This window comes from Canis lupus, chromosome 13 (genome assembly GCF_011100685.1).
Source record: "Canis lupus familiaris isolate Mischka breed German Shepherd chromosome 13, alternate assembly UU_Cfam_GSD_1.0, whole genome shotgun sequence".
NCBI classification, from domain to species: Eukaryota; Metazoa; Chordata; class Mammalia; order Carnivora; family Canidae; genus Canis; species Canis lupus.
This window is the reverse complement of record NC_049234.1, coordinates 2,923,213-2,933,796: the sequence shown is the minus strand read 5'-3', so window position 1 is coordinate 2,933,796 and position 10,584 is coordinate 2,923,213.

The window sequence follows — 10,584 nt, the reverse complement described above, 5'->3', positions numbered from 1 at the left end:
GAATAAGTTACAATAGGATAGAATCAGACTGACTGAAAGATATAGCAGATTCTACTTGTTGTGGCAAATCTGAAAAGAGACAACAGCAGTAGAAATAGAAAATTTCAAAGAAAAGAAAAGAAAATTTCTATCTTCAGGTCTTACACATCATTCTTTGTCCTTTGCACAAGAATTCTGACGTAATCTTTCAGCCAGGCTGGTGATATGGCCATGCAAGGAGCATCTCAAAGTCCCCTTTTCCTGCGAGAATGGAAAGGGTTGTATGAGTTCCTTGGGTTCTTTAAAATCTGGGCCCTGCCCAGAATCCTAGCCACAGAAAGCCCCATTTTATAGCAGTGAAATGATGATAAGGATGATAAACCAAGGTCCAGTTTGGTTGCAAGGATGAATTGAGACTAGGAAAAGAGGGAGGGGACTATTGTTATTGTAAAAATTGTCTGAAGAGGAGAAGGGCAATGGATGGGTCCAATTCTCTGAGTGCCCGAGTCAGGAGCTTTGGAAGTCTCATTAACTGGGGCTACTAAGGAAGGAAGCATTTAATATACTAAAAGAGCAATTTGCTTGCAAATATACCCCCATTTTAACCCTGGGAATACCTAGACAGAAACTGGCCCGTTATTAGGTGTTCACCTATTATGGAAGATGTTAAGATGCCAAAATTCTAACCTCAGGAGATCTGGCATCCTATCAGATTTACAACAAATAAGGGCAGGATACCTAATGTCCACACGTGAGAGAAAGCCATGCTTATCAGTTAAGACTGACTTCAACTGCATAGAGCAAACAAATAACATTGGCTTAAAAAAGTCAGAAGTTTCCTTCTCTCTCATCCTGTAAAAGAACTGCTCTAGGGCTGTTATGGCAATTGCATGGTCTCAGGGACCCGGGCTCTGCTGTCCTTGGCACATGGTTCCACCTCACAGTTCAAGATGGCTGTTTGAAATCCACTCAACGGGAAGGAGGAAGGGAAAAAAGAGGAGATAGAATAGCTAAGGGCACATATCAGCTGTCTTTTTGGCAAGTTTTCCAGAAACTACCTTCCATTCATATTACTTGGACATAATTGAGTCCAGTTAACCGTATACAGCTGCAAGGGAGCTTGGAAGACAATGGTGTTTACAACAGGTGATCATGGTCAGGTTAAAAACTGGAAGTTCTGTTATGAGCAAGAAGAGGATAGATGCAGAGGTGGGAATCCAGCAGTCTGTCACAGTCTAAACAATGTCAGTGCTGATATTCAGGGTTGAGAGGCTGCCACAGGTAAGTGGAAAGCCTAGAATCCTAGTCAGTGAAAGGATTTAGCTTGAGGCCTAGGTCCTATCTCATTTCTAGCCAAGTATCCAAGTGACTTTAGTAATGTTATTATTTGTGAAATAATAGATACGCCATGACTAAAAACTAAATGGTGTGACACTGAACATTATAAGCATATAAGATTAGGATTAGTTTCAAGTGTCTGCTGAATTAATTACCTGATATAAAGCACATAATATATGAAATTAGACATAGGGACACCTGGGTGGCTCAGTGGTTGAGCATCTGCCTTTGGCTCGGGTCTTGAGGTCCGGGAATCAAGTCCCACATCAAGCTCCCCACAGGAAGCCTATTTCTCCCTCTGCCTATGTCTCTGCCTCTCTCTCTGTGTCTCTCATGAATAAATAAATAAAATCTTAGAAGAAGGAAAGAAAGAAAGAAAGAAAGAAAGAAAGAAAGAAAGAAAGAAAGAAAGAAAGAAAGAAAGAAAAAGAAAAAAAGAAAAGAAAGAAAAGAAAAGAAAGAAAAGAAAAGAAAAAAGAAATTCAGACATATCCACAGGAGCAAATAGAATGGTCAAATCTTTGAGTTGAAAGGGACATTCAAAGATGTCAAATTCAACTTCTCTCCCAATATAAGAAACTTTGCTGCAGTAACCCTGACAGACGGTCCCTTGTCTTAAACTTAAGCACTTTTAGAATGTGTTATTTTGCAGTTCTGTTGACAGACAGCTCCAATTGTCAGATAGTTTATCTGTGTAGCAATCTCAAAACTCCTTCCCTTGAACCCCTGTCTCCTGAAATAACAGAGAACAAAGCCATTCTCTCCTCTTCATGACAGACCTTCAACTATTGGAAGACAGCTCTATGTCACCCTGTAGTCTTTTCCCCTTCAAGCTAAATATTCCTGATTGTTACAACTGTTTCTTAAATAACCAGGTGTCCATCCCTCTCACCATCTGGATATCTCTCCCTAGATCAGCGTTTCTGGAGCTCTGTTGACTATGACCCACAGAAAGAAATGCATTTTACATCTCATCAATATGCATGTATATGCGTGTAAGTGAAGCAGAAGTTCCAGAAAACAATACCCTATCATGTTCTGTTTTACTTTTTGAAAGGCTAGTTGCTGTCCGCTAAGTAGATTTTATACTCACTCATAGGTGGCAACTCATAGTTTGGAAATCACTACTCCAGATGTGCTCTAGCCTGTAGATATTCTTAGAAAGTAGTGCCTTGATACAGCCAACTGATTTGAGTGAGCAAAAGGAGCTTCTACTTCCCGAGCCCCAGACTTGGTGTCTTTAAGGTAATCTAAATGCACTAACCTCTAAAGTCACACCATGACACCATTGGCTGAACATTTGAGTCAGTTATAATTGAGTTTCTCCATATGAATAGCTTCCAAGCCTACTTTCTCCCACCCTCTGCTTCAGCAATTGATTTTTTTTAACCTAAACACAGAGCTTTAATTTAATCCTGTCAAACTTCATCTTTTTTAGTTTCAACTTTTTTCAATGTTTCGAAAACTTTTTAGATGAGTGTTTGTCATCAGTCTGTCCAACTTTACAGTATATCCATGTTATATAAATAAACTTTCCATAGAATATAGGGTGTTTTCTTATGGTTTAGCTCTCAAAGATTACTGTTTACCTAAAACTCTGCCTCTATTGTAGCCATTCATAAACAAACCGTTGAAAAATAAACCCAAAAGATAGAGACCAAAGGTACTGGACAAGAAATAACATTTCTGAAAGGTGGAACTTGAGATTATTATTCTTCATACAGGTTTTCTACTTCAACTCAATTTAGATAGCGTCTACCCATTATGCAGCAGGAGGATGCCATCATTCTTCAGCTTGCTGGTCATTCAATTTATGAAGATCAAATATATACAGGCATACTACTAAGGCTTGGGGAAATCCTCACCCACCCCTGAAACCTAGGAGAGACCAAGATCCTCTGATATAGTGGCTAGGAGGTAAAGTTAGAGCAAGTGTACAAGATCTTCGTTCATGCATTTACTCATCTATTTATTCAAAAGATATTTGCTGTGCCAGACACTAAGGAGCGGAAATAGAGAGTCCTAAACCAGGCTGTGGGGTGTGGGGGGCAGAGGAAATGAAAAGCGGGGAGGTCAATCATTTTCTATTTAGGGAGGAGGCCTCCTGCACTTGTTAGCCACGAAGTCTCAGTGAGCTGGAGAAATAAGGCCCTTTATTTATTTATTTAGTTATTTAGTTTAAGATTTTTATTTATTTATTCATGAGAGACAGAGAGAGAGAGAGAGAGAGGCAGAGACACAGGCAGAGGGAGAAGCAGGCTCCATGCACCGGGAGCCCGACGTGGGACTCGCCCGAGTCTCCAGGATCGCGCCCTGGGCCAAAGGCAGGCGCCAAACCGCTGCGCCACCCAGGGATCCCAGGGCACGGTTTTAAACACACTGATTAGAAGATATTTACTTCGCTCATGTCCAGACTAGGGCTGTGATGAAGAAATCAGAAGAGGTGGCCTCCATCTGCTCTGTGGAGGACACTGGCTGTCTCCTGGGGATCCCGCAGAGCTTCGGGGCAGCTTGAGGATACTTAATGCATTTGCTACTTGTGAGTTCTAAATTCTCATTCAATCAATAGGAGCTAAAAGCGCTGGCCAGAGTAAAAGAAGGAATGAAGAAGTAGAAATGGAGGTGGCAAGAAAGGGAATGATCTTTGATCTTCACTCTAAGTCCCAGACTCAGACCAATGGAAAGTTTTTTTTTTCTTTGTTCTTGATTTTTCTTTTCTTTTCTTTTTTTTAAACTGACAGGTTTGTTTGTTGTTTTGTAGGTTTTTTGGTGTTTTTTTTTTTTTTTTTTTTCCAATTAGGTAAAGCATTCTTCACCGTCCAAAAATTCAAAAGATTCAAAAAAAGAGGAGTGGTCAAGTTTCCTTCCCTCTTCACCCTCTGCCACCCCATCTCTCTTCCTGAAGACAACCAATGTTAGTTACTAGGTCTTTTTGTATTTCCAGGAATAGTCTCTGCACATACAAACATATGTATACATAGAGAAGCCCACATCCTTTTTTTTAGTCTAATGGCTGCCTAATACACAGATAGTACTTTCTTTTTCCTTTTACAGAAATTTACCATACCAAAAGGGGAAAGGCATTTGTAGGTTGAAGAGAAGAGATTAGTCTTCAGGGAATAAGACAACTAATGGATATCAAGAAGGGGGGGTGGGGACGGACCCACCCTGCTTTCACCATTTCTATATCTCAGCTTCTCAGGTATAAAAAAGAATTTGTAGAGAAAAAAGTATTAAAAGGAAATATTATTGGCTCTTCTTCAAGATGTTTACTAAAATCCTTGAATTATAAAAACACTTGCAATTTTTTGCTGTCAAATAGAAAGAAAACATGATAAAAGGACACCAAGTAGAGTTATACTTTACTTAAAATATTATGCAAGCTTGAGAATTCAGAAAACTACACAAGTCTGGATACAACCTTCAGAAATATTAACAATCTGTACTGACAAACAGAGCCATCTAATTTCCTCTTCTATGCTACCAGATTGATGTAGAAACCAGGGAAAGAATGTTCAGGCTGAAATGAATAGAAAAAGCATTATTAAATGGGTAACAGAGTAATTAAAGCATGAAGCCTATACCTTAAGATAATGGTAATGGTTTTTTTTAGCTCATTAATTGGGTAAGAACAATTTCCTTAGTGACTCTCAGATATTTGAATATGGAATACTTTTTACTTTGCTAGAAATAGAGAGTGGAATTATCATGGAGCTTGTAAAACAAATAGGTTTTAGCCACCAAAAGTGTAATTACAAGTCAGAAAACCCAGGATGAATTGGTCCTACAGAGATAATTTTTTCCTCCATACTATAGAATTCATTAAGACTCATAGAGAGAGGGTAAATCTACCTTCTACTAAAAGATTTCCATTTCAAAACCTTTTCACCACATGCAAAAACATTTCATTACATTTGGGACACAACACGTTTTTACATGATTTATTATTTATTTATTTATTTATTTATTTATCTGTATCGAACGTGGGGCTCTAATTCACAACCCATGGGTCAAGAATCACATGCTCTTCTGACTGAGCCAGCCAGGCACCCCAACATGTTTTTGACGAAAAACATTGCCCAGCTTGTGGGATCATGTACCTTATTCATCATATCTGAATTCTGATCATTTTTGGCAATTTCTAAATATCAAATTCACCCTCAAAGTGAGAGAATTTGTCAATCTGATAATATTCAAAAGAAAGTGCCATAGACTCAGAAAGTAATTCCACAGCACAGGAGAAATTTCAGAAATATTGTGAGCTAAGTCTGCAAAAAGAAACATGGGGTGGTATCATGTCACTATCTCCCAAGATATCTTGAAGGGGACTTGCTCAGTTAAGTTCTGAGAGATTTGCTATAAATCAGGATCTTTTTAAAAAAATATTTTATTTATTTATCCATGAGAGACATACACAGGCAGAAACATAGGCAGAGGGAGAAGCAGGCTCCCACCGGGGAGCCTGATGAGAGACTCAATCCCAGGACCCTGTTATCAGGATCTGAGCAGAAGGCAGGTGCTCAACTACTGAGCCACCCAGATGCCCCTATAAATCAGGATCTTAGCCTTATAGTCATAAGTTATAAACTTTGGGAGGCCTGGGTGGCTCAGCGGTTTGGTGCGTGCCTTCGGCCCAGGGTGTGATCCTGGAGACCTAGGGCTCCCTGAATGGAGCCTGCTTCTCCCTCTGCCTGTGTCTCTGCCTCTTTGTCTCTCATGAATAAATAAATAAAAACTTATAAATAAATAAATAAAATGGATGAGGTTATAGGGGATTTTATCCTCTATTCCTTTAAAGTCTACTTCCTGCATTTTCCACAATGATTATGTAATATTATGGTAATCAAGATCAAAAAGAAGTTTAAAGCTGCAAAAAAAAAAAAAAAAAAAAAGGTATGTTCCATCTTCACATGTATTTCTTTTCCCCTGTGTGGAAGGATATCATCCTAAACATTTGAGCTGGTTCAGGTTCCACTTATTGTTTGTTCTCAGTAGCAATTTCCTAAGTAAACAAGAAAACAAAATGAAAAATAAAAGCTAAAATACAAATCACCTTTTTGTAACATAGCTTTCCTTCTGCCTCTACTGCAAAGCAATCTAAATATGCCTTTACTCTCCGATTTTAGTATATGTGCTGCTGAAGCGACCACTCCCTTTACTCTCAACCTTTGAACCCAGGTGTCACCTTTGGTGTTTTCACTAAGGGGGAAATGGTCTCTGCCAGCCACTGTAAGCTTCTCTGCCCCCGCTCCCTTCTTCTCCCCCGCCCCTAGGACTTCAGCCCCTTTCCATTACCCATTCCCCCATCTCCATTTCCAGTATCCATCCATACCGGATATTTAGAGCCCTGAAGGGTCCTCTGCCTTTTGCCCAGGGAGTAATTTCTGCATTTTTAACCAATCCTGCCAGCCATTCAGGATAAACAGCTATTTCAGAAGGTGGCCTCAGGTTCTCCTTCCGTCTTGGTGGCATCCCTCTGAGGCCTCAGAGGCCTCCCTCGGGGGTCTTTGACACTGAGGGGGGTGGGCGCCGTTGGGGAGCCGCAGCTCTGGCCAGCTCCCCGGGCCCAGACACTCAAAGAGCAGGAAAATGATTCCAGGCCGCGTCACAGGGCACCGTGTTGACACCAAGGTGCATGCTGCCCTCCTCCTGGGGGCAATTCCCAGGCCCCTTTCTGCCCCCGGCGAATCCGGTAGGCGCAGCGCGGGAGTGACCTGGAGGAGTCTGCTCCGGCCCTTGGGGAGCGCGTGGCCTGCTCACCAAAAGCTCAGAAAGGCCGTGACTCCAATTCCAGTTTATCCCGAGGCGCCTCGGGATATCTGGGGACGCGCAGAGGACCTTCTCCCGGCCTCATTAGTAAGGAGAGTTAGTTGTGCCTTTCCAGGGCCCGGTCCGGTTTTGATCCAGGAATTTGGAATCTTGTACCGGTTCCGGCCTCTTGTTAGGAGGCTTAGCGAATCCGTAGCCTCCTTGCTCCTTGCTCGGCTGTACTGGGTACACTAACCTCGCTCTAGTTCCCAACTTACTTTACTACTTTTATTTCTTTACTGTCACTTCTCTTGTTTCATTGTAGCGTCCTTACTTGTCTTAGTCTTTGATATTGTATGTCCCTTTTAAAATTCCTTTTTTTTTTTTAAGATTTATTTATTTATTCATAAGAGACACACACAGAGAGGCAGAGACACAGGCAGAGGGAGAAGCAGGCTCCATGCAGGGAGCCCGATGCGAGACCCGATCCCAGATTCTGGGATCACTCCCTGGGCCGAAGGCAGATGCTCAACCGCTGAGCCACCCAGGTGTCCCCCTTTTAAAACTTCTTAACAGGGACGCCTGGGTGGTTCAGTGGTTCAGCGCCTGCCTTAGGCCCAGGGCATGATCCTGGAGTCGGGGTTTGAGTCTCGCATGAGTCTCGCATGGGGCACCTTGCATGGAGCCTGCTTCTCCCTCTGCCTGTGTCTCTGCCTCTCTCCCTCTCTATGTCTCTCATGAATAAATAAATAAAATCTTAAAAAAAAAAAAAAAGAAAACCTCTTAACATCTTTCTGGGGACAAAGTAGAAGATCAACAAAGCCAAATCAGTTTTTAAAATATCTGTGTTAGGGGTGTCCATTTTTCTGCTATTTCTGTCTTCTTATCAGCATCCCCCTAAATCCAAAAGCAGATCCCAACTCCATCAGTCTGATTATGCAAATATCTTAAACTTCAAAAATGTGGTATTAATCCAATTATATATACATCTTTAGCAGGCAGGGATCAGGTCAGCTGAGGCAGGCTGCAGCAGCAGAAAGCAGGAGGAGCCTAGGCTGGGAGTTTTTCGTTTCCAGCTCTGCCGAGCTCTAGGTGTTTGACCTTGGGCAGGGCCCTTCTCTCCGGATCTGTTTCCTTGTTTATAAAATGAAGGGGTTGGACCAGGTCACTGTTAAAATCCCTTCCAGCTCTGAAATTCATTGACTCTCTGACCCACTGTGGGCGCTTAATAAATAACAAGCACACTCACAGAACCTCAAGAATGACTTGTGTTCATTCAGATGCTTTGGTCAACAAATATTTACTTGGCACCCATCCGGAATGTGGATGTGGCTGCGGTGAGGGACAAATCAGAGATGGACCCCTGTGGGTCCCGCAGAGGCTCCAAACCTAACCAGGAGACTTAGACACTTGTTTGTCCTCACTGTCAGAGGATGCCAAGTTTTTACACGATCACTAGAAGCTGAACCTCCTTGCCAACAAAAAGAACTGAAGGCATGGGGGGGGAGAAAGTAGTATTCATGAGACAGGAAGTTATTTACCTTTAGAGAAAAAAAATCAGGGGATCCCTGGGTTGCTCAGCGGTTTAGCGCCTGCCTTCGGCCCAGGGCCTCATCCTGGAGACCAGGGATTGAGTTCCCATGTTGGGCTCCCTGCATGGAGCCTGCTTCTCCCTCTGCCTCTCTCTCTCTCTCTCTGTGTCTCTCATGAATAAATAAATAAAATCTTTAAAAAAATATGGAGTAGAGGGGGATAGAGGCTTTAAAAAATATAAAATCAATGGTTAATTTTCATACTCTATAAGTCAAAAAGAACCTATTTAAGAATATGAAAGACGTTATGGGTAATTTAGTTTTGCCACAAAATTATCACGCTTGGTATATTTTGCCTTTAAAATTAATCATTGCTAATTATAAATGTGCTGATTTTTGTTCTAAATTGTTTGCACTTTTTAACACACATGTAATTTTAAGCCGCTGATAGCATCTTTTAGGGTTTGCCAGTTCATGAGGAACTGGAGCCAAGTTAAGAATAAGCCATCAATACTATAAAAAAGCTGTGTCCATTAAGTGTCCCATAACTATAAGAAGTACCCACCCATTTTCAGAAAAAAGGCTGAGAAAGAAAGGAGGAGAAAGCCTGGCCAAATATAACCTTTTTCCATAAGCAATCTTCTCATATTCCTTGTTTTTGCAAACCGTTCAAGGAAGAGTTCTTAGTTATAATTGCTGCATTTTAATCATCTCAGGGGATCTCAAAATACTGAGGATTTCTCTTGGGACAACGCATCTTTACCTTCCTAAAGGCCATATTGTTGCATTTTTCCTCATAAGTATTGACAGACAGATGCAGATTCCTGTTCATGTTTTAGAGGGTCGATGTGTCAGAGGCAGAGCTGGACAAAGAACCTGTGGTCCGGATGATGCAGAATTCTAGACCAGGGGGATCCCTGGGTGGCTCAGCGGTTTAGCGCCTGCCTTTGGCCCAGGGCGCGATCCTGGAGTCCCGGGATCGAGTCCCGCATCGGGCTCCCTGCGTGGAGCCTGCTTCTCCCTCCTCCTGTGTCTCTGCCTCTCTCTCTCTCTCTCTCTCTCTCTCTCTCTATCATGAATAAATAAATAAAAATTAAAAAAAAAAAAGAATTCCAGACCAAATATCTGGACAAATCACCTGAAAATCTTTTCTTGTCCTGCAAAATGTAAAACCATATCCCCAACATTAGTGGCCACATGTGCTTTGTAATTAAAACAAATTCAGGAGGACCATAACTCATGCTCATGCCTTCTGGCCCAGGAGCTGTGCAGCACTCTGACTACTTCCTGCTTCTCAAAAAGCATTTCGATTTCCTTCCAACCTTCCAAATGGAAATAAACTTGAAGTCTTTTTTTTTTTTTATTGTATCCATCAAGGTCTTTGCCTGAGTGATAGCTGGCACAGGGGCACTTGGCTTTACACAAGACCTCTGGGAGATTAAAAAAGGCTGGAGTCACTTCCATTCTTTGAAGGTCCAGGTCTAATTGTCTTTTAATGGAGATGTTCAAAGTAGGGTAAACATATTTGGTAGTTTTTTGCAAACGCTTAGTTTTAATAAGCTGAAACTCTTTTTTTAAAAAAATATTTTATTTATATATTCATGAGAGACACAGAGAGAGGCAGAGACATAGACAGAGGGAGAGGCAATCTCTTCGCAAAGAGCCCCATGTGGGATTCCATCCCGATGTGAGATCATGACCTGAGCCAAAGGCAGAAGCTCAACCCCTGAGCCACCCAGGCGTCCCAATAAGCTGAAACTCTTAATGCGCGCGCGCGCGCACACACACACACACACACACACACACACACACACAAATACAACGCAGGGCACCTGGGTGGCTCAGCGGTTACGCGTCTGACTTTGGCTCAGGTTGTGATCCCAGGGTCCTGGGATTGAGCCCCATAGCAGGCTCCCTGCTCAGTGGGGAGCTTGCTTGTCCCTCTCCCTCTGCCTGCTGCTCCCCCTGCTCGTGTTCTCTCTCTCTC